General features: G+C 45.1%; 1 long non-coding RNA gene across 1 annotated transcript in view; it reads left to right on the forward strand.

Annotated features, from left to right (window-relative positions):
* LOC146810107 (uncharacterized) overlaps positions 1 to 23,653 on the forward strand; it is a 45,817-nt gene that overhangs the window by 21,405 nt on the left and 759 nt on the right. The window lies entirely within an intron of this gene.

A 23,653-nucleotide genomic window follows, 5' to 3' on the forward strand; every position in this document is an offset into this window, starting at 1 on the left:
TGGTTTCGAACTGGCGTGGAAATCTGGCACTTTCTTGACTTTCTGTCAAAGTAGCAGTGTGGCCGTCAATTTTGTTATTTTTCTGCATTTTTGGCCCCAACTACATGGAAGATTATGCACCGTATGTTGTTCTTTTGCACATGTTTTAATCATCACAGCATTGCTGAATTGTGTGTCATTCATGCATCAAATGATTCTATCAATTAAAGCCTTTACTGGCTCCCACACATCCTCTACATTTGTTGAATAACCAGTTGAACATATTTGCATTTATTTCAGGTAGCACGCACACTCAAGAGACGACTTGTTTCTTCTTTCAGTTGGATCTTCCTTCTTTCATTTCACATTAGCAGAGACCCTCCTTCCTTTCAAGCTTGTGGCAGCTTTGCATCTTAGTGTGATCTCCCTCTGCGAAGACCAGTGCTAGGTCCAAAAATGTGGATAGTTTCATTCTGCATGCAGCCCTCCTGTTCATATTTTATGACCCTCCTTTTCCTTGAACTACCACTCTGTGTTTGAGATCTCATTTTCTCTGACCTTCACTCTGAACTAATGTATATCATAACGCTTGTATTATTATAAATCCAGGCAGGGCCAACATTCAGTGACATTTTGCTGGAAAGGTAGTTTGGCCTTTTCCATCAGAATCGCAGCTTGGAACCAGGAGACATGATTTTTAATTCCGGTCTCTTCATTTGGTTAAATTGAGTGCTGTTGGCCAATCTGTTTTTGAACTTATTTCCCTGTTTGCATTTTTTGTCCAATATTGGGAGTATTTTGAATCAATTTCTGGTTAGTTTTTGTGAAAAAAAAAACCAAAAGAAAAAAAATGTTATACATTTACATATAGTGTACTGGATATTAGCTCAGTGGAGGATGAGTGTTGTCTGTACTGCTCTCATTGACTATTCCCCAAAATGTGTAATATGATATTAAATTAATGGGCTCTGGGACAATCCGTACTGCATTACAATTTGGTTTCCGGTTTTGTTATAGTGTTTGATCTTGGTCAATTCATATCCTCCATACCCCTCTGTCTCCTGATCTGATAATGTGTGCACTTTGAAAAAGGCTTAATGGAAGAAATAGACGCCAGGGGTATATTCCCAGAAGAGGCCCTAGCAAGGTTTTCATTCACACATTCAGGGTTGCCTAACTGCAGGTGTCAACGTCCAATAAGGACAACCATTGTGTACAGCTCTTAGTCCTAATGTCCTGGTTATTATAAAAAGTTATCAATTTGATAAAGGGGTTACCCAAGGGTTACTTAGATGTGAACTTCCATAGTGAAGCCAAGACTACCTAAGTAATCAAGCCCGAACTACGTTCCCAAATGGATAATATATTCTTGAAGAGGGACGTAGCATGTCCTATGATAAAACATGAGTCCGTGCACCATGTCTCCTGTAGCTTAAATATATGATACTGCATAATGTATGAATGTCCCGCACCAAGACATTCTTCTCATGATAGGTAATGTTTCATGGAAACATTTTTAGGCCTGTTCTTTCTCCTTCATTACCTGGGGACAGTCTGTTATAAAGTGATGAAACGTATGGCTTAAATGCATTCTTATTATCAATAGAGATAAATTTAAAGTTCATCAGAATACATGCAGAAGATTACTGCGCCTCTGCCATGTTGCCTGTTGTCAAATCACTAGCATGAAGAGCATTTGCATTTGTGTGACCTCGCCACATTCAGACATGGGCTCCATGAGCCATTCTTAGACTAGTCAACATTAGAAAAATTATCTTGTGAGCATGACCGAGTTGTATGTTCACTACTCTTACTGGAAATACCATTGGTGGCTTTGCAATTACCATACGTGCTCGCATGTGTCTTTCCCATGTTGGGAGAGCCTGAACAGCAGTGTTAATTGGCATTTTATCTAGTGTTTGTTATCTCAGTTTTGTCGTTTCTTAGCCTTATAATACACATAATCATTTAATGTTAGGCTAACAGGAGTGTTTCTTTTTGCTTAATTACTAAGTGCTTCCTTGTTAGTTGAAACTTGAATGTATTCACTGCCTAGATTTAAATTACATGATGAGTTTTACTAATCTAATTAACCAACTTGTTTCTTGGGTGACTCTTCTTTTATGTCCAATCCTTGTTTTCTTTAGCATTATTTGCAGATAACTAAACTAAAAGCATTAATTCAAAAAAGCCTCATTCTTTTTTTAACTTTTTTTTTATTTGTCAACGATTAGATGATACATTATACAAAAAAGTAAATCAAAGCAATAGCTATACCAAATATATACATTATACAGCCGAGTAAATCATAGCAATTTCTATACTAAATGTAGACCAGTATTAAACACAATCTCACCAGTAATAGCAATAGAAGAACACAAATAAAAATAAATATCGAATAACCGAGAGGGGAAGAATATAGCATAAGTTAATATCTTACATAGATATATTGGACCCCGCACGCTTTTTGACCTTGAGATAGACATCCTAATACTTATAGTTATGTTATCTAGAGCCAAGGCCCCCATATTACGTTACATTTAGCGACTGACCAAATGCCTCTGGACTTGGCCAGTGCTTGTTCTATATCACACGTCTGTTTAACAAGAAGCCACCAATCCATAACATTTGGAGGCTTTGGCGAGATCATTCTCGGGCAATAATCAACCTTGCAGAGACTGACAAAAAAGCTAATAAACCATTACTTTTAGATCCAACATTCTTGTGACCCAGCATAATTTCCCCTACTGTCAGACGCATTTCCAACCCCAGTTTCTTATGTATGACATTCTGGACATCCTGCCAAAAAATTCTCAACTCTGGGCATGATACAAACATATGTTTAATGTCTGCCTTGTACAGATCGCATTTTGGGCACTTCATCCTATCCGTAATTATGTTGTTAACCGCCCACTTGGCTATTCTCTCTGTTGTGTAATAAAGAAGACATATTGTTCGATGTTGTTGTAATGTTAGATTAGTAGAATGCACCACTTCTTTAATAGTACAGAGTGCTTGTGTTATAGTGCTAGCCACAACGGGGATCTCCAGTACATTACTCCATTGATTTGTTCACAGTAGTCTAATCTATAACTACCCAGCCATTTAAACACCTTGCTAATCATAGACTTTACTGCTTCCTCATAAATATAATCCCAAACCTCAGATCCAGTTGTGTTAGTCAACTTCAAATGCATTGAGAGGTAGTCTCGGATCTGAAAATATTTTAACAACGTGTGATTTGGCAATTTCTAAATAAGCTGTAGTCTCTCAAAAGAAATAATACCATTATGATCGAAAAGATCACCTAGGCATCCTACTCCCAACCTGGCCCAGCTTTTCCCCACCAGATCATGAAATATGCCCGGTAATGCAAGATTAGTGTAGAGAGGAAATTTATCATGATATGGAGATATATTACCCTTATGCAAAATCGCCCGCCAGATAAAAGTACTATCCCGAGCAGTCTTAAATTTTACTCTTTTAAATTAATTTGGGTCCATTATTCTATACAAAAACATTTCACTCTCTTCCCCCAACGTAAATGTATGAAAAAATAAGGTATTTGCAGGATTAATCAGGCTACGGAAACGGCCAAAAAAAGCAGACCCAAAAATACATCTTGAAATCCTGTAGCTCCAGGCCTCCTTGACCAAATGATAGCTTTAGTCGTTCTATCACTCGTCTGGATTTCTTTTATCCCCAAATGAAGCTGCCTATTGCACCTTTTAGTTGTTTAAAAAAGGAGTTAGGGACTCGTAGTGGAATCGAGCGAAAATGATATAAGAATTTCGGCAGAATTTTCATTTTAACTATATTAATGCGACCTATGATGCCTAGCGGTAGCTTGTGCCAATTTTTAAAAGATTTTACTGTGACCTTCAGCAGCTCCTCATAGTTCAGAGAAATAATTTTCTCTATTTGTGCTGATAACCGCACCCCCAAATAAGTAACGACTGGGCAAAAACCCCTTAAGCAGTCTAGCGGTTTATGATTAATTAGGATTTGGGTCTTATTAGTATTTTATTTATACCCTGAGATCAAACCAAACCCGCCTCTGTTATTTCCTTTAATGCTCGCCCTGGATCTGTAGAGAACACCGCTAAGTCGTCAGCATATGCGTTAACCTTTAAATATTTTCATTACTAAAAGCACTGATTTGGGGATTATTTTGTAAAGCACAAATAAATGGCTCTATAGATAAAGCAAATAATAGGGGTGATAGAGTACACCCCTGACGGGTACCACAAGACACCGGAAATGCAGATGAGAACAAGCCTGAATATGCCAATTTTGCACTAGGCTTGTCATATAAGGCTTGTACCCATTTATTGAATTTACTCCTAATCCCAAAAGCATCAATTGTAGCCCAGAGGAATTCCCACCCCACACGGTCAAACGCTTTCTCAGCATCTAATAAAATCATACCGAGTGGGGTAGGTATTGTTCTGGCCACATCAAAAGCTGTCACTGCCATATTTATGTGAGTAGTAGTGTCTCTATTTTGGATAAACCCGTGTTGTTGAGGCGATACCAAGCTAGGCATCACAGGGGCAAGCCGATTTGACAACACTTTTGCAAAGATCTTGGCGTCAATGTTTGAGTGAAATTGGTCTGTATGACCCACATTCCTCTGCCGGTTTATCCTTTTTTTAGGAAGAAACAATTTGTGTCTTATTCCAGGAGTCAGGCACTTGTCCACTGGAGCCGATTGACCCTAGCATCTGACTAAAAGGCAGCCTCAAATCATTCTTAAGTTTTATAAAATTCCAGGGGTACAGAATCTCCCCCCGTTGCCTTGCCCGATGGTAAAGCCTTCATTGCCATCTCTATCTCTTCACATAAAATCTCTGCATCCAAGGAGTCCGCAATCTCCTCCCCCATTCTTGGCGGGGAGCACCCCTGAATGTAATCAAGGATATCTACCTGTCGTAGCTGTATTGTAGATGTGTATAGTGCCTGGTAGTATCTAACAAATTGCTCTAAAATCTGTTGTGGATGTTCATAGAGTCTACCAGCAGATCCCCTGACAGATTTAATATGAGCTTTGGTTCTGTCGTCGGCTACTTTATAGGCCAAAATTTCCCCAATTTTCTCCCCATACTCGTACTGTATCTGACAATATTTATTATATTTGATCATACTCTTCTCTTACAGTGTTTTCCTTAGCCCCAGTCTAAGATTAATTACCTCAAACCCCAGTTGTTCTGAATCGCCCGCCCCCTTCAAGACAGCCTCCGCATGTAAATCTTCTGCCTTACGTATTGCGGAAGTTGTCTCTTTAAGTATACGTTTATCGATTTTATTTTGCCGCAAAATATATTGTTGAGTATGCCCCCTGATAACCGCTTTGAATGTATCCCACACCATGATAGGAGATGCTGACCCTATATTCTCCTCAAAAAACCTTTTGATTTGTTCCCAGGTCCTAGATAAATATTCCTGATCTGATAAAAGGTACCTAGGGAATGTAAATAACCTAGGTAGCTTACTCACTTCACAGATCTTAAAAGTGAGGAGAATAGGGTTGTGATCTGATGTTACTTTTGGGCAGATATCTATTTCTGATGACCATAACATTTGTTCAGATACCCAGGCCATATCTATTCTAGAGTATGATTTATGTGGGGCAAAGTAGTAGGTGTATCCCGGTATATTTGGGTGCAGTATTTTCCAAACATCTCTGATAGTCTGTAGTCAACCCAGTTCCCAAATTGTCCTAACTGTCCGCCGCATCCTACGAAATGCCCCTCTTCTCTTAGTATCAATCCCGTAATCCAATACAGTTAAAATCACCCATCACCACCGGTCCCCCTCCTAATTCAGCAGCTCCATGTTCATGTTATCCACAACTGTAGGATCATCGTTGTTAGGGCCATATATTACGCAGAACACATACTTCTTCTCTTTAAACATAATCTGCAAGATAGCCCAGCGTCCTCCTTTATCAAATGTTGTCTTGCAAACTGTTGCTCTAAACCTTTTGTTCTTTAATATTGCAACCCCCGAATAGAGGCACTTTGAGTAGAATATATTATCACTTCAAAACCTAACAGTTTTAAAAATCCCCGGTCTTTATAAGAAAGATGTCTCTGTTAGCATAACCACATTTGGGTTATACATTTTTAGCTCTTCTGCCACTAATTGCCTTTTAGTCCTGCTGTTTAACCCCGCCACATTCCATGCTAAAACATTGACCCACTCCATATTGAATTAGATACACTGCTCCTTTTAATAACCCTCTTAACGATCTGAATATGACACCCAGCTATACATTTATCGTTGCTTTTCACCCAAACGTTGACCTTTTTGTTTTTTAATCCTCCACCCATTCCCTCCCTATCCCCCAATCTCTACAAGAGTTCGGCCCTCCCTCCTCCCCCAGCATCTAGAAGGAGGAATCATCCTCTTTCTCGAAGCTGCCTCTGGTTTGGCAGCCCCCTAAGAGTCCCAGCCACAGAGGTTTCCGGCGGCTTCTGGTCTCTATATTATTTACACATAATAAGGTAAAACATGAAACCAAGGAAAGCATTAAAGAGAGAATTTTCTGCCATACCCCACGAATAAATCTTAGCCCGTTCCCTCCTTCTGCCATTCACTGAGCACCTTTTTAGCCTCTATCTCAGAAAGAAATATATAAGATTGACCCCCACGGATTGCTTTCAATCGAGCTGGCTCTTGCAAATATGCTTGCACTCCAGTAGCTTTCATTGGTTCAATCAATTGCCTGAGATGCCATCTTCTACCCATTGTCGCCTTACAGTAATCAGAGCGGAAGAAAACTGAGCAATTATCAATAGACATAGGCGATCTAGGACCAGCCTTTAAATAGACTGCCTGCCGTAGTAAGAAATTGCCAAAATAAATCAAAAAAGGTCTGGGATACCGATTGTCCTGCTTCTTTTGGACCATTGGCAACCTATGAGCCCTTTGAATCTGGCAGTCCCGGTCCCAATCCCCAAGGTCCGGAAAGGATTCAGGGGTGTGGAATTTAATAAAATATCTACTTGTCCATGGGGCAGGTTGCTTCATAAATCAACTTGCCCTGTAACAAAATCCACTTGTCCCTTTGGTGCCATGTAGTGTGGCAACAAATTATGGCAGCAATTTCATTATATAAGAGCTCTAGTATAGCCTCTCTGATTATGCTAGGGCTCATACCATAGTAGTGTTCTAATACTTGCAATCCCCTTGTGTTGCCATGTTTCCACAGATCTACATACTGGGGCTGATGGTAGTGGTAAGCAATAGTTCCAGGGTTAGAATGCCCTTTTGAGTCTGTGCAAACCTACTAACTTGCATGTTTTACGGGTTTTCAACAACTCTTCTGTAATCTTTTCCCATACTGAAAAATGTTGGAAATATTCTCCTGACAATGGCAGATGTAAACGTTCTTCCAGAGTTGGGAAAAAAGTGGTTGGAGGGAAAGCAAACCTGCAAACACTCAGATTTTCGCGTGAGCAAATCTACACATGCATATTTGCTCATGCTAAAATGCAGTTCACAAATATTTTCTAGGAGTACTATTTCTTGTCATATTTCTGTAAATTCCTGAGAGTTCACGAAAGCTGTATAGCTGCACTTAAGGAAAGGACATATACCACGGGCGCACTTTTGAGACTTTCTTTAAGAATTGGGCCCTTAATTTGGTCTGGCGTTGACCATGACCTTTTGTGTTTATTAAAATTCTGTCTCTCTCTCTGTATCGGCTGACTTCACTGTGAGTGACAGCATTCTGCTCTTTCACAAGGAGCATATCGGTACAAAAAGTTGTTTTGTTCAGTGCCAGTAACTACTGTGGCAGTGTGTGCTTTTTGAGACCAAAAACTATTGTTTGCTTTTGCCAATGTTTGTTATAATGGTGAGGGCCCGGCAGCTCACACACCAATAAGGTTTTACAAAAACTATGCCAAAACAAGACAAAAATCAACAATTTCAGACTTACTGGCTTTGCCGATGCTCGTTTATTTTTGTTTCCCATAATCTTATTGAAATTGGTAACATTTACTTTTCATTATGAATATTTTTGGGAAATACTAGCATGCATCAATCAACACGTTACTAAATGATGCTGCAAAGAAATGGTACCTGAAACTTTACAGTAGTTTAGCTAAATGTTTTTTTTCCTGCTTTCATTTTTTTATGAACATTTTATTTTGAAAGCAAATAATCATCAATCTTGCTTCCAAGCTTCTGCAGATATTTGCATCAAATCAGAGAACATTCTGGGAGCATTATACATAGCCTCATATTGCTAAACTTTGAAAAAGTGTGTACACATTTCTATACTGGAACCACTGTCAGTAGTGCAGTCAGAGCTTATAACATTTACTTAGATCGCTCATCCTAATAAAAAAGACTTTCAATTAATGAACCATAAATACTATATGGATAAAAATATTATCTTAACTGCAGACAGTGCCCTTCCCTGATTCATAACGTGGTACTACAAACTGGCAGCCAAAGGGTTTGTGCTGCAGGGGGTTGGGCCAGCTTGTCCCAAGGACAAAATACATATGAAAACTTGTTGCCATTGACACCAAACAATATGTCTTGGGCGTCAGGCTATAGGAATTCCACATCCCTGAGGATTTCTGCAATATTTGTACTATAAATGTTCTGGGGTCTGAGCCCTCTTGTCCTTCCGGGATGCCAAACATCTTCAGGTTTTGCCTCCTCTGGCGATTCTCTAGGTCTTCTAGCTTGAATTGCATTGTGGCCAACAGATAGTCTTGCTTCTCAGTTATGCCTGACGTTTTTAAAGTTATTTCTTCCGTATCCGCCACTCTCTGTTGAAGTTCAGCTATCTAGGCCGACAGTGTCCCTACTTTGGTAGTGACTTCTTTCAGAGACTGCTGGATGCCCTGAGTGTCTGAGTGTACTTGGGCGAAAAGTTCTCTGGTTTCTTCTCTATGGTCTTTAAGATTCTGAAGAATCAGTGAGAGCATCTTGGTTTCATTTCTCTCTTCCTTACTTTCCGGATCCCCGGATATTTGTTGCGAACTTGTTTCCTCCAGCGAGACCATTGAACCAGACCCAGGACCAGATTCTAGATTACCCATACCTTCGACTAATAGCTCCATACCCCCGACAGCTTCGTCAGTCATACCAGTCTCTGATAGCCTTGATATCATATTTTTGACTACCCCTTTTGCTTGAACCCATCGCAATATAGAACTATCAGCTGAGGCTCCTTTTTTCTGCTGTTTGGTCTTCTCATCTCCTGATTTCTGATCTCCACCTCCGAAAGCTTTTTTCAATTCCTTCACAGCTTTCGATTTTTTATGTTTCCTTCTAACTGCTGCTGAGCCTGGTGTTTGCTTCTGCTGCCCATCCATAAACACCTGTTGCAAGACTGAAGGAGTTTGACTCTGCTTTTATATCTGATCAGTGACTGAAACCAAGGACGAGGTACTAAGATTACCCAGTGTCGACTGATTAGGCATAGTTACTGGAGTAATAGGGCTTATAGGGCTCCCAAGATTAGCAGACTCCTCAGGAATTAAACAAATCTCGCTGTCTTTGTCCTGTACTAAGTCTCTCTTGTTTACATTCACAGCCACACTAGCCCCACAGCTTGAAATCCCCAAACCTTCATTATTCTTGGAGGTTCCGGACTCATTTGCCAACCCCACTCCTGGGACATGCACCTCTCTCTCCCCACCTTTGAGATCCCCAGATATTCCAGGCAAGTCCAAATTAGTCCCTGAGTCACCAAGGTTGTCACCAAGGCATTCCACCCCCCCCGCCCCTAGAGTGATTTTTCTCTCCATCTTTTTTTTAACTCTAATTTGGACTACAATCAGAAATCATCGCACTGTCTGGACCTGCCTTGGAGTGAAGATATACCTGCGATTTATTTAGAGCATTATGTCCTGGGGAGATGGGAACCGCGTTACTTTGTTGCTCACTGGTAGCCTGGCTCACAATATCCGCTAGTGTGTTGCAATTATTAAAAGTATCCACTTCAGCCACCATATCAGAAGAAAACAGATCTATTGACTTCCTTGACTGTAAAAATTGCAGCACAGGTTTCTCCAGCCGCCCTTGCCCGGTATTCAGATTGGAAGAGTCCACCCTCTGTATCTCCACATCTCCAATGTCTATATTGCTACCCCGAGTTACTGCCGTACTCGCCGGCGCTCGATTAGTGGCTGGGGTGCTCCTAATCGTAGCTTTCGGTGGGGCCATATTCCTTCGCGCCACCAGATACAACTTCACCTCCGAGCACCCGCTGAAGCGACCTCGCCGGTTTCCTTGTGAGTTCTGTGTATTTTGGTAGGCGGCCAGACACTCAGCAACCCTAGTGTACGGCAAGCACATGGGCGCAATCCGCACTATCGACTGCATCCAGTTGCACACACCCTAGCGCAGACCTCACCAGCAAGGGTAAATGAGTCTAACGGCAAGACCGTTAGTAAGCGTGTCCATGTGTTCATCCAATAAGTATCTTCACCCGTGATATTGCCGTTTTGCCGGGTTTTTTTTTTCCGCCGCCAGGGGTACAAGGGCGTAATCATCAAAAACAGTAAGCAGGCGTTGTGTCTGGCGTTTCTTATTCTGATTCCAGCTTTCCTCTACTGTCTTCCTTCCATTCGTAGCTTAAGCCTCAGGAGCTCCTCCGTGACTGATTCACAGAAGCCTCATTCTGGAGAAATAGTCACACACACTAACCACATTGTTGTATGAATCATTCACATGGACATTTGAGTGACAAGTCGTTTCTTAAAAAGTAAAAACTGTGTTGTCTCCCTGTTGTAATGAAATGCCAAAGGATCACACTTTGAGGCAGAACTACAAAATTCATAGCAAGTAATCAGGCCCATTTAGAGAACTTGTGATTTCTTCGATGTTTCTGACGCATCAAGCCATGATTTATAAAGTGATTTTTTAATTCTGAACATGGCCCTGAGGGCTGACATAGAAAAGAAATACAAGGTATAAAAAGGAATAAACAAAATCAAATACATGCTCACTTAGTCCCTTCCCACCCACATTATAGAAATAAGAAACATAACAAGTCTAATTATCCGATTAGTTGTTCAGCACCTTTCCAACCCCCTCTCATCCCATGAATGTACCGAATTGCATCATTCACCACTTGTCGCAGAGAATGGACAGGTTTGAACTCAATGCCTCCATAATCCGTCCACACCTGCCATATCTTGTGGTGTTTCTTTGAACAACCTTTTGCCTTGTACACTGCCAGCTCTTGCCCCGTACAGTGGTCCATCACTGTCTTCAATACCACAAGGGATGGTGGGGCCGCAGCCTTCCACTCCTTTGCTATATCCTGCTTCACCAGTCAGTTCCAGAAACAGTAGTGTCAATTTGTGTCGACTACAACTGAGTGTCAGTGATATGGAGGAGAATACGTTTCAGGTTCATCGGTACCGACCAGAACAAGACGCTGCCTAGGAAAGACATTACACCATGCAAAAACCGGACCAGTGCAGGGCAACCCCATACTATGTGTAAACAAGCATTTGCAATGCAATAGGTCTCGCAGGTTTTTAAACATAATAAAAGGCATTGTCATATACAATGGCAATAGGTCAAAATCTCGCAAACGCGAGCCGTTTTGTATTGCAAATGTTTGTTACGTTTCCCATGTGCTCTGGCATGGCAGTATATGTGCATCACGGGTGATGGAAGAAGGGCGCTGCGGGTCACAGACTGAGGCGTGTTGGTAGCGCATCTTTGTGTGTGCGAGAGTGCATGCGCGTTGTCAGAGCTGTGTGTGTGTCTGCGTGTGCGAGAGTGAGTGCGCGTTGTCAGAGCTGTGTGTGTGTGTTTTTGTGTGCGAAAGTGCGTGCGCATTGTCAGAGCTGTGTGTGTCTGTGCAAGAGAGCGTGCGCATTGACAGAGCTGTATGTGTGTGTCTTTGTGTGTCTGTCTGTCTCAGTAGAGTGGAAGCTCAGTGGCCTGGCAGAGCTGTGTCTCCTAGTCCTGGAAGGTCAGGTTTGCTGTGAGTCTCATCTCATGGAGGTACTTTGGCAGAGCAGCGTTTGTGTGCCCCGGTGCCCAAGTTACTGAGTGCTCTGGGCGATACGGAGGAGCACTGGCAGAGCTGTGTGTGCATGACCTTGTACTGTGAGAGCAGAGGTGCAGAGTGCTACTGAACAGCACGAAGGTGAACTGGCAGAGCTGTGTGCGTGTACACTGTACTGGTAGAGCAGGGGATGCTGCGGTTCTGGCAGTCACATGTCTGCATCCTAGTTCCAGAAGGGCAGGGTGGATGAAAGTCGCCGGGAGGGTCAGTGTTAGCAGAGCCGGGCAAACCAGCAAATGAACAGGGAGGCCGAGCCTGGGCCCAGAGTGGGTGGTAGCCAGAGCTCGAGCCGAGCCATAATGCATGCAGCAGGTGCATGGTGCAACACACGACATGTAAAATATGGTGAAGACTCTTTAAAATACCCAAAATAGGTTTATTTAACATGCAAAACATTTCACTTCCGGGATTTATATCACCGAAATGAGTGGCATTTATGAGAAATGATGGTTTCTAAACATGAGCTTAGAAACATGTATGCCCCTTCTCCACTGCCTTGACGACGATGCCATTACTGACCAAAAAAGCCAGTTGTCGTGCATATCCTGTCTGTGGCTTAGATTTTCACTACAGATGAAACCACATTCAAATCTAGCCAAGAGCATGTTTTCGTACAGAGCGCACCCTGAACGGATGAGTTTAAAGGTGATGATAAAAGGAGGCACAGTGGAGTAACTGCCTAGGATCACACCATTTGTTCAAGTGGGGAAGCCAGTTTTTATCCCGGGTTAGCTGGTTTCATGTTGTGCAGCTCCGCGGTAAAACAGGTGTCTCTTTTTTCTCCCGAATTACACCAAAGGCTAATGCCATGCTTGTGGAACCCTGTGAGAGGCAGCTGCTGCTGAGCTTAAAACGAGTCGATCGGGGATGAGTAGCTTTAAAAACAAACCAATACGCCCACTTTTTTGGGATACAGGATTCTGCATATAATTTTCTTTTCCGACGTGTTGCAAGTTGTGAAGATCCGACGCTGAAAGCGCTTCAACACAAAATAGTCCATGAGCAAACCGCGGGAGGGGAGTAAGCGGACTGTGTTGAAAGTTAGATTCAACATGAAACATGAAAATAAAGCTCGTCAGCGGCGCTGCTTTTTGCATCGGATTATTTAAAAATACCAAAAGAAAGAGTGCTAAAACATTAATGGGGTCTGCAGTGGTTGCTCTGTAACGATTGCCGGGGACTTGGCTCGAAGGGACTGTGAGTCCCGAGACAAGGGGCATTTGTGTTGTAATTGATAAAGGCAGCCATGTGTGAAGGTAGCCATACACAATGCAGGGCTATCTACGTTGGCAATCATAAACCAGACCAGCACGCGCTGCATTCACGCCGGCGAACTCATGCATCCAAAAATACAGAGGCTGTTAAATGTATACAACAAGCTGAAAGAGACACCGTGATCGTGCGAGCGTACACATTGGCTGTCCAGACGCAAGCTAAAAGACGCGCCGTGCGCGTGCCCATGTGCTGTCCAGGCGCGCACTTGTTTTGTCTCCCTTCGCGCACCAAACTGACAACAATAGAGGTTCGCCAAGGCGAAGCAGCGCATGAATGCGCTGCGTTCGCTAGGCGAGACCTAAAGTGTGGGCCTCCACTCTATAGCATAGGGAAGTCAGGGAGGCAATCGGCCCTATTCACTATAGTTGATGGTGTGTGAAATACACCCTAAGGAGGTATTTAAGCTGGATCAGCCTAAGTCTAGCAGCAATGGCTGCCTCTCGAGGCGCCCCAGAGCCTCAGTCTAATTCTCATTTTCCAGTACCCCTAAATGAACCTCCTACGCCCCCTGAGGGCAAGGAATGCATCTGGGTGGTTGGAAATAAGTGTCTGCTATAACTTTGCAATCTTGTGGTCTCTCATAATAAGTACTCCTTCTGATGGCTTAAATTTAGGGAGGTCAGACAGAGCAGTAATCTAACGGTTCAGCGCATGGCGGAGCTGAAGGTAGCGATGGAACTGACTACGATGAAGCTGATACTCCACCTGCTGGGTCTGAAAGGACTTAAGAACCGTTCTGTTCATGACATCACCTAGAGCAGAGATCCCTATGAAGTCCCACTGCCGAAAGCCTCCCAACATATCTACTTGTGGCAGCAGTCGGCACTGCCGGAGCGGTGTCCGCTCAGTCAGCCTCCCCACCATCCCATCTGATGAAGGAATGTCTCCACTGATTCAGGACCACACTAGTAACCGAAGACTGCCAATACTGCCTCCACCGTATAGATATGTAACAAAAGGGATGTCCCCATCGCCCACTTCTTGAACGCGAAGGCAGGCCGCCCTGGAAGTCGTACCACCAGTCATTGATGATCAAGTAATGCAACACATGGTAATATTACTCAATACCTGCTGCAGCGATACCCCACAATAAGTTGATTAAAAGCATTTGCTAAGGGCAATATAGGAGGGGGGGGGGGTGGGGGGGGAGGGTTCCTCTCTCTCAGAGAAACCCATGAAGAATGAAATTCAGTTTTCTGAACCATTGCCGGGGAAAGTCATACGGAAACTTCTGTAACTGGTACAGAAATCAGAGCAACTACGCCATTTTTTAAATTGCCAATTTACCTGTCGGGGGCCGTGGCAAAACCGATCAGACCTGAACATCCTCTCTCAAGCAAGTCAAAACAGGCCCCAAGTTACTTGACCACGCCAGTGCCACATCGGAGGACATGAAGACACCCAGAAACCTGAACCCACCTGAGGCAGTTCGCAGTCCTGTCTCCCAGCGGAGGTCTGTTGAGCAGCTACTTGCCAAGAACACTGTAGATTTTGACATATTAATGCATAGGCCTGAGGTTTCACCAAAAATAACGTATGCTTTGTAGGATACAGGGCCACGATGTCTTGGGGACAGTTAAGAAGAAGACAACATATTCAGCGTATAAGGCTCTTCTGTCAGAGAGTTCTCCCTCCCCACTCGAAACCATGCACCTAAGCGTCAATCCTCACCCGCACGCCGGAGGTTCCATAGCCAGAACAAACATCAGGGGAGACAGGGGATAACCTTGTCTCGTCCATCACTGTATTGGAAATGAGTTCGATCTGGCACTGGCCACCCACACAATCGATGTCTGGTCAGTATACAGTACTCTTGGGTAGGATAGAAACTTGGGGCCAAACGTTAGGCGACGGAGGAGTAGAAACAAGTACTCCCAGCTCACGGAATCAAATGCCTTGTCAGTATCAGCAAGGAGGACTGCCGTTGGTCCCTCCAATCATTGGCTAGCACCAAAGCATTCTATAGAAACTGAATGTTATGTAAGGTGGCACGATGAGGCATAAAGCCAGCCTGTTCCAAATGCACTGTGTCGGGGATTAATCGCACCAACCTATTCACCAGCGCTTTCACTAAAATCTTCACCTCCAAATTCAAGAGGGAAATCTGGAGATACGACGTGTGATCACTCACAGGAAGGCCAGGCTTGTGGGAACACCACAATCTCACAGTGTCACCAATCAGGCGATAAAACCGCACCAGCAGCCGCAGAATGGATCACACCCAGCATGTGTTCCTGGAGTTTAGGCATCTAGGCTTTGCAAAATTTACAGGAGAACTCATTAGGTCCCAGGGCTTTCTCAGGTCGAAAACGTGCAAGGGCAGTCGAAAGCTCCTTCCCGGTGAGCATCCCCTCCCACAGGTCACTATCTATGATTGAAAGAGTTCGAAAGGGAAAGTAATTAACAAAGTCTACTATCAATTCCTTTTAATAAACCCCCTCTGAGTGTTCACAGCTTTGAAATGAGTAGCAAAGATACAAGCCACCTCCCTTGGATCGGTGAGCAATGTGTCTGATGGGTCGTGATTGCGAAGGATGGAGGAAGAATACGGAGCGCTCTGGCATAAACTGTGCAGCATTTTACTCAACTTGTCCCCCCATTGATATATGCAGCTCTGGGCCTTCTGCCAGGGCTGTTTGGCCTCTCCCAGCAGAGTCTGCTGGTCTTGTTGTACGAGACCTAGTTTTCTACGTGCCATGTGCGCACCTTCCAGGTGACTCTGTGCATGCAAATCCGGTATCACGGCCTCTTTCTTGATTCTGGCCTAAACCTGAAATATCGCAGGGCCCTTCACAAAGTGGTTCCTATCAGGGTGCCTCCCCCCCAGGAGCTTCTTGAGAACATGTACCAGGTCCCAGGATAAAAGCAAGGGCATACACCCACTCACAGGAAGTCTAATGATGTCATGTACTTAACACTTTTAAACGTACTTGTGATCGGTAATGTTCTCTATGCCGTAATCAACAAGAAACTACTTTGCAAACTCCAGAATGCCGTAGCCAGACTGATCCTAGACATATCCCCCGTCACAACCACATCAATCAACACCTCTGCAATTTCCACTGGCTTCCCATCAAAAGAAGAATGACCTTCAAGCTCCTCACTCATGCAGACAAGGCTCTCCACAGCATCGGACCAGCATTTTATTTTTGCTTCCATAATTTAGTTTATTTTCCTCGACATTATAGCATTTATATGAGCGGGTACTGCGCCCCTACAAGGCAAGTAAGGTAGTAGCCTCAGGGCCAAAAAAAGGAGAGGGGAACCAGGAGCTGGTTGTGGTCCAATGTCCGTGCTCCACCAATGACAGTTAAATCAATGAGGACATTGTTCCATGTTGGCGGTGAAACAAAAATCGCGATCACCTGCTCAACACAAGAAAAAAGAGAAAAGAGAGTGTAGAGGGGGGAGGGAGGTAGAAGGGAGGTGAAAAGAGGCAGAGAGAATTTCCCCAGTCTCAAGGATCTAGTCCCGAAGGGGAGGACTCAATGTAGCCTCTTGTTAGCCCTCACACACCCCGAAGGATGTCTTGCTTCATCATTGGGCTTGTTGTTGCTCCTCGTCGGGCCGGCGCTGCAATGCCCGACGGTCCCCCGAAGGGTCTCTCTGTCGGAGGTCTTTTAAAGAGGAAAGCCGTAAGGTGAGTGGGGGTATGTGGGCTAAAAAAGTTAGATCCGAGAGGTAAGTGGTTGCGTGTGTGCGGGGTGTGTGAATAAAAATGCCTAGGGGTGTCCAAAAAGTATTGTTTTAATATTGTAGGGCCCCTGGCAAAATAAAAAGACCCAAGAGGTCACGGGGTCACTAATAAGCGCGAGGTGCTAGTGTGACTTATAAAAAGGTCGACATGTTTCACGCCTAGTATGCCCAAGAGGGTCAGTGGCGTTTCATCAGGACCAAACTAGAGTGAGAGGTTGTGCACGGTGAAGACGAGGATTCCAGTGAAGGGAAGGGTGACCTGCGTCTGGGAAAGGTAACTAGCGGTACGGGGCTGCGGGGTACAGTGACCTAGTCAGCAGAAACCGAGAAAGCGTACCAAGCTAGTGTAACCCTCGTGTATGTAACCGGCGGCTCAGTCAGCACCTACCCACTGCCAGCGGCTGCCTGGATTTCCAGGCAGCCGCTGGCAGTGGGTAGGTGCTGACTGAGCCGGCCCCCGAAGCAACCCAAATAGGGCGCAGGCAGCCACGGCCTTACCTAGGAAGCCCCCGGTTACATACACGAGGGTTACACTAGCTTGGTACGCTTTCTCTGTTTCTGCTGACTAGGTCACTGTACCCCGCAGCCCCGTACCGCTCGTTACCTTTCCCAGACGCAGGTCACCCTTCCCTTCACTGGAATCCTCGTCTTCACCGTGCACAACCTCTAACTCTAGTTTGGTCCTGATGAAACGCCACTGACCCTCTTGGGCATACTAGGCGTGAAACATGTCGACCTTTTTATAAGTCACACTAGCACCTCGCGCTTATTAGTGACCCCGTGACCTCTTGGTCTTTTTATTTTGCCAGGGGCCCTACAATATTAAAACAATACTTTTTGGACACCCCTAGGCATTTTTATTCACACACCCCGCACGCACGCAACCACTTACCTCTCGGATCTAACATTTTTTTAGCCCACATACCCCCACTCACCTTACGGCTTTTCTCTTTAAAAGACCTCCGACAGAGAGACCCTTCGGGGGACCGTCGGGCATTGCAGCGCCGGCCCGACGAGGAGCAACAACAAGCCCAATGATGAAGCAAGACATCCTTCGGGGTGTGTGAGGGCTAACAAGAGGCTACATTGAGTCCTCCCCTTCGGGACTAGATCCTTGAGACTGGGGAAATTTCTCTCTGCCTCTTTTCACCTCCCTTCTACCTCCCTCCCCCCTCTACACTCTCTTTTCTCTTTTTTCTTGTGTTGAGCAGGTGATCGCGATTTTTGTTTCACCGCCAACATGGAACAATGTCCTCATTGATTTAGTAGCCTCAGGGCACCATCTAGTGGTAGCACTGAATGATTGTATGGGGAGCGCTCCAACATGCACATTTGATTTCGCCTGGAGGACTGAAAATTGTTGCAACTTTGCTATGCAATTGGCTCTATAAAACTATACAAAAGTGGATAGCAAGGTCATCTCAGAAATGAGGGTTTAGGCGCTGATGGAATTGGCAAGGACGAGGTTGTGATATTTTTAGCCACATAATTTCAATTATTTTCACAGAGAGGGAACAAAGACCTCGCTCAAAGGCGGCCACTGCGCAACCTTTATTGAGGCGAAGAGGTGGCTGAAGGCCGTCCGTGAACACGCTGCAGGAGCTCAATGGGGAAGGGGGAAAGAGGCAATATTGGTTGGGGGGAGGCCCGCTGGGGCCGCCGATAAGCATCGGGCTCGCCATAGAGCGTCAACCCACGAAGAGGCGAGTCACCTTTGAAGCCAGGACCTGCCCCGCTGCGGTGAAGCACCGAACAATTTCCTGTGTTAGGTGAAGCGGAGCTCGTCTGCATGATCTCTCGTCCACCCTAAATGCGGCGTGTCCCTCCCGCGACAGACGGCCGTGGTACAGCATTTTTTAATTAAACTGAGACAAGTGAACGCTTAACCCCACCCTCTGCTCTACACAGGCGCGCAACACCCATTGGACTCACAGGGCTTCAGCCCCACCCGTCGTTTGGCAGCCCGGGATGAGACCGCTTCCCGGGCAGACACAAAGCCGTGCCCGAACACTTCACAGGTCTTTAAAAGACCATTTGCATGTTAATGAGGCTTCGATGTTGTTTCACCCCTTCTAAGAGCCCCTGCAGCTCCACTCTGCCTAGATTCAGCCCCCCCACCCCGAAATCAGCGCCACTCTGCCTACTGTTTAAAGACTCAGCCCCCCCCCCCCGAAATTTTTGCTTAGCCCCCCCCGAAATTTGGCTCTAGTTGCGCCCCTGGCTCTACAAGTTCGGATCATGACATAACAGGGAAGTGAAAGTGCGATTGAACGTAGTTTCTAACTGTGTCAGCAAAGAGACGACTACGGTTCTAAATTTGTAAAGTTTTCCTGTTTCGCTCTCTACCGTAGCCCGATTCCCTATGCTCATGGTTCCTCACCGCGCTAATGATTCGGGTCAGTCTGTGATTGCCGCAGAAACCTCTCGAGGTTGAAACCGCCGCCAGCACTAGGCGCTCCATAAGCCCCTCGGGCCGCTCCGCTTCCGCCGTCTTCCATCAGCCCGAGAACGTGTACCGACCTGGCCACCACCTCAACTGTCAACCGCTTCACCTGGAGCGACCAGAATGCAGCCAATCGACTCTTGCGACGTCATGCGACACGCGCATCACGGGACCTCGGGCCAACCAGAGTCACGAGATTTTGGGCTAACCACTACACCGGCAACTTGGTACATGCGGAAAAGAAAAACGTAGCGTCATCTCTACGAACCCCCAAACGATTTAAAATCGAATCTTTTACTTGCCAATGAACCTCTGTTCTGCTTTTTTCAAATTGCAAATGAACTTAGTATACGTCTTAAAAATTCCGCCAAGTATATTAGACTTGTTTACGCTTTGATAGTCGCGAAGTCTCAAAGAAGCTGCCATGTTTGTGTCGGGCACAAACTCACCATATCGTCGGCCCACAGGTGGCCAAGAAAAAACTTTACGTGTAACGGGAGTACTAGGGCGATGTTTGAAGAGATTAAACAACGATCATTGTCACATCAAACCTTGTAGTTTGCGTATGGAGACGAAGTTATACCACGCATATTTAGAACAAAACAAGTGTTTCGGTATAACTCCCGTACCACAAAGAACAGGAACAAGGAAAGTGGCTGCAGTAGTTGCAGGTTCTAACGTTACCGATTTAAAATCTCGGGGTGAAACAAGGCAGAGCAAAAGGCACACCACTGCCTTTCTCCGAGGTCAAGAAGAAATGCCTCGGAGAAAGGCAGCGGCATTTACGGATTCGGGGGCGTGTTTGTCTTTTCTCTCCTCCAGCCATTGGCTGGAGGAGAGAATGAGACTTTCTTTAAAAAACACGCCCCCGATCCGAAAAGGACGGGGCCTGATCTGAGTGACGGGACCTCTTCTCCAATGGCTGGCCAGCATTCAAGAGGCCAGCCAATGGAGAACAGGGGAGAAGAGGGGCGGGTTCAAGCCCCTCTTCTCCAAGTCATTAAATCTCTCGACTTCCGGTTCTGCCTTCGGCAGACCGGATGGTCCCGAGACCTAAAAAGGGGTTAATAACAGGAAAAATATAACTTATGTGGTTATATTGCCTATTATTTTGTCAACATGTTTCGAGGTATCCCCTAACTTCTTCTTCAGGACCGCATGGGATCCAGCCCCATGTGTACCACTCCGTGCAAAAACCTAAATTAAGGTGAAAAATTAGACTAATAACGTGCGCCTATTGAGCGCACTTGCTTATTTACATACGGTTATTGATGAACACGTAGTATTTATATGGTAGCACTAATGTGCCCCATGGTCTGTCTGGGAGGAGGGGCCTGTAGGACCTGTTCTCGGCATCCCTCCGTCAGTGTGACCTGTAAGTCCCAGGCTCGACCGCATATTGTGGTCGTAGCACGCCCCAAGCAGTAGATGTTTGGGATGGCCCCAATGATGAAGCATGTCACCTAGGGGCAACCCTGGGTGAGTGAGGGGACTCTAGAAAAGCATTTTTCTTTTCTAAATTGGTGAGGCTCACCAATTTGGTGAACCCATTGTCTGTTGACTTAGGCTAGTTTCTCATGATCCATTATCTATGGATCAATTGAGTGTACTTTAATGATATAGGAGGACGAACCTAGCCTGAACCTCCTTCTCCCTCTTATTCTGACAAGTATTCAGGATCTGAGCGTAAAGCCCCGCCCACTTTCGGCCTATCTTTTTAATTGGTTCCTGTCCTTGTCCTTTGGGAATGGTGGCTTTTCATTGGTGAATAGGCTAAGTAGTCCCTCCTTAGTATCGCCTTGTCTCTTCTTGTAACCTCCCATGAGGTCACCCTTTATTACATGTGTTGTTACTCCCTTGGTTTTATTTACAGAATCAGAGCACTATTTTCTTAAAGGGTTTCAGGCAGGACACACACTTGGCAAGACTGGCAGTGGATTTACCAAATCTTCTGCAGGGTGCAATACCATATGTGACCAGGAGAGGTACCATGGGACTCTGCACCCTGCAACATGGCTAGGTAAAAAACATTTATAATGCCAATAACTCCAACTTTGCAGGGTGCAGTACTATATGTGGCCAAAAGTGCTCCCATGGGACCTCCTTTCGCCACATAGAGCACTGCACCCTGCAACATGGCTAGGTAAAAAACATTGCCATCTATTGGCATTTATAATGCCAGTAACTCTAACATATGACCCTTATAAAGAAATAACAATATTCAATTCCTGCCACATATCCAAGTGGAATATTCTGTCTTGCAGTCTGTTTATCAGCAAGTTCCTATCCTTCATCGAAAAGGCCGTCAACATCCAGCTAGCAAACTTCATCAAAGCTAACAATGTCCTGGACATCTCCCAATCTGGATTCTGAAGCAATCACAGCACAAAGACTGTCCCGACTCGCCGCCATGACGACATCCGCTTCCTCCTCGACCAGGGTGAAACGGCAGAACTTACCCTCCTGGACATCTAGGCTACATTTGACACAGTCTCCCACCACAACCTAGCCACTAGACTCCATGATGCAGGCATCTGCGGCAAGACTCTCGTCTGGATCCGCTCCTTCCTCACCGGCAGAACTCAGCAGGTCAGACTCCCTCCCTACCTCTCGGAACTGACAGAAACCAACTGTGGAGTGCCCCAGGGCTCCTCCCACAGCTCCACCATCCACAACGTCTACATGACGCAACAATCGTCGGGAAGCACGGGCTCAACATCTTCTCATATGCTGACGACACCCAGCTGACCCTCTCCCTCACCAACAAACCCAACATCACCAGACACAATTTCCAAGAAGGGATGAAAGCCATCACCACCAGGATGAAGAACAGCTGTCTGAAACTCAACTCAAAAATGACAGAAAACCTCATCCTTGGCTTCACCCCCTCCACATGAAATGACTCCCGGTGGCCCTCTGAGATCCCCCCACCCCGACGGACCATGCACGAAACCTCAGCATCATACTAGACTCATTGCTCACAATAAACCGCCAGATCAACGCCTTCTCCTCAACTCCTCTGCATGCTTCGAAAGACCTTCAGATGGATCCCAAAGGAATCCAGAAAAACTGTTACGCACGCACTCATCGCAGCAGACTGGATTAAGGCAACACTCTGTATGCCAGAATCAACAAACAATTCCTTCGCAAACTCCAGATTGTCCAGAACACCACAGCCAGACTGATCCTCGACATCCCCCGTCACAGTCACATCACCCAACACCTCAACAATCTCCACTGGCTACCAGTTGAAAGAAGAATAACCTTCAAACTCCTCACCCAGGCCCTTCACAACACCGGACGTACATACCTGAACAGCCGCCTCTCCTGCCACACACCCAAAAGACACCTCAGATCAGCCCTGCTCTCACTGGCCACCATCCCATGTATCCTCAAGACCAGAACCGGAGGATAGTCCTTCTCCTACCTCGCGGCCAAAGCCTGAAACACCCTCCGCCTACGGCAATCTCCCACATTACCCCAGTTCTGGAAAGACCTCAAGATCTGTATTTTCGGGTGACCTCAGCACTCAACTGAGCCTCAACCGAGCCACACCCTCCCCTCCAGCACCTTGAGATCCTCACAGGTGAGTAGTTGTGCTTTACCAGCCCTGATTAATTGATTGATTGATTTAACATTATCCTTTATTTCCTGTCTATTGGTCTTTGCCACCTAGATGCGCTTTGATACAGCATGAAATCTCGGAGTGATAAGACCATGGAATGTGTTGTTGCTTTTCTTTTGTTATATCTAGATTGTGTGTCACCCACTGTTGGTGTCCAAAGGCACCAGAATAATTTATTAATGACTTCAGGTTCTGATTTTTCAAGTCAGCCAGACTGCATAATAAAGAAAATCCTCCAAGACCAACATGTACTGTTTTCAAAGACTGTGATAGAACAGATATTTTAAGTGATATTCAGTAGATCCTGCAGGTGTATACTCCACTTGAGCTGTAACTGGTAGCTTACAGGTTGTAGTGAATACGTATTTTGAAGTCTCTCTCTGCATAAGTACTCGCTTACAATTTGCTAGAATTAATGCCCCTCTTTTATTGTTTTTTCTCCGGTTAACCCGAGAGAACCTAAATTGAGCAAAATTTCAAATTGGTGTCAGCTTTTGTCATTGTTTCTTCTGGTCTTCAAAAGCCTGTAATATTGTTCTCAACTTGTAGAGCACATATTTATCTCCATTGTTTGCCGCACAAA

The sequence above is a fragment of the Triturus cristatus genome, chromosome 7 (genome assembly GCF_964204655.1).
Source record: "Triturus cristatus chromosome 7, aTriCri1.1, whole genome shotgun sequence".
NCBI lineage: Eukaryota > Metazoa > Chordata > Amphibia > Caudata > Salamandridae > Triturus > Triturus cristatus.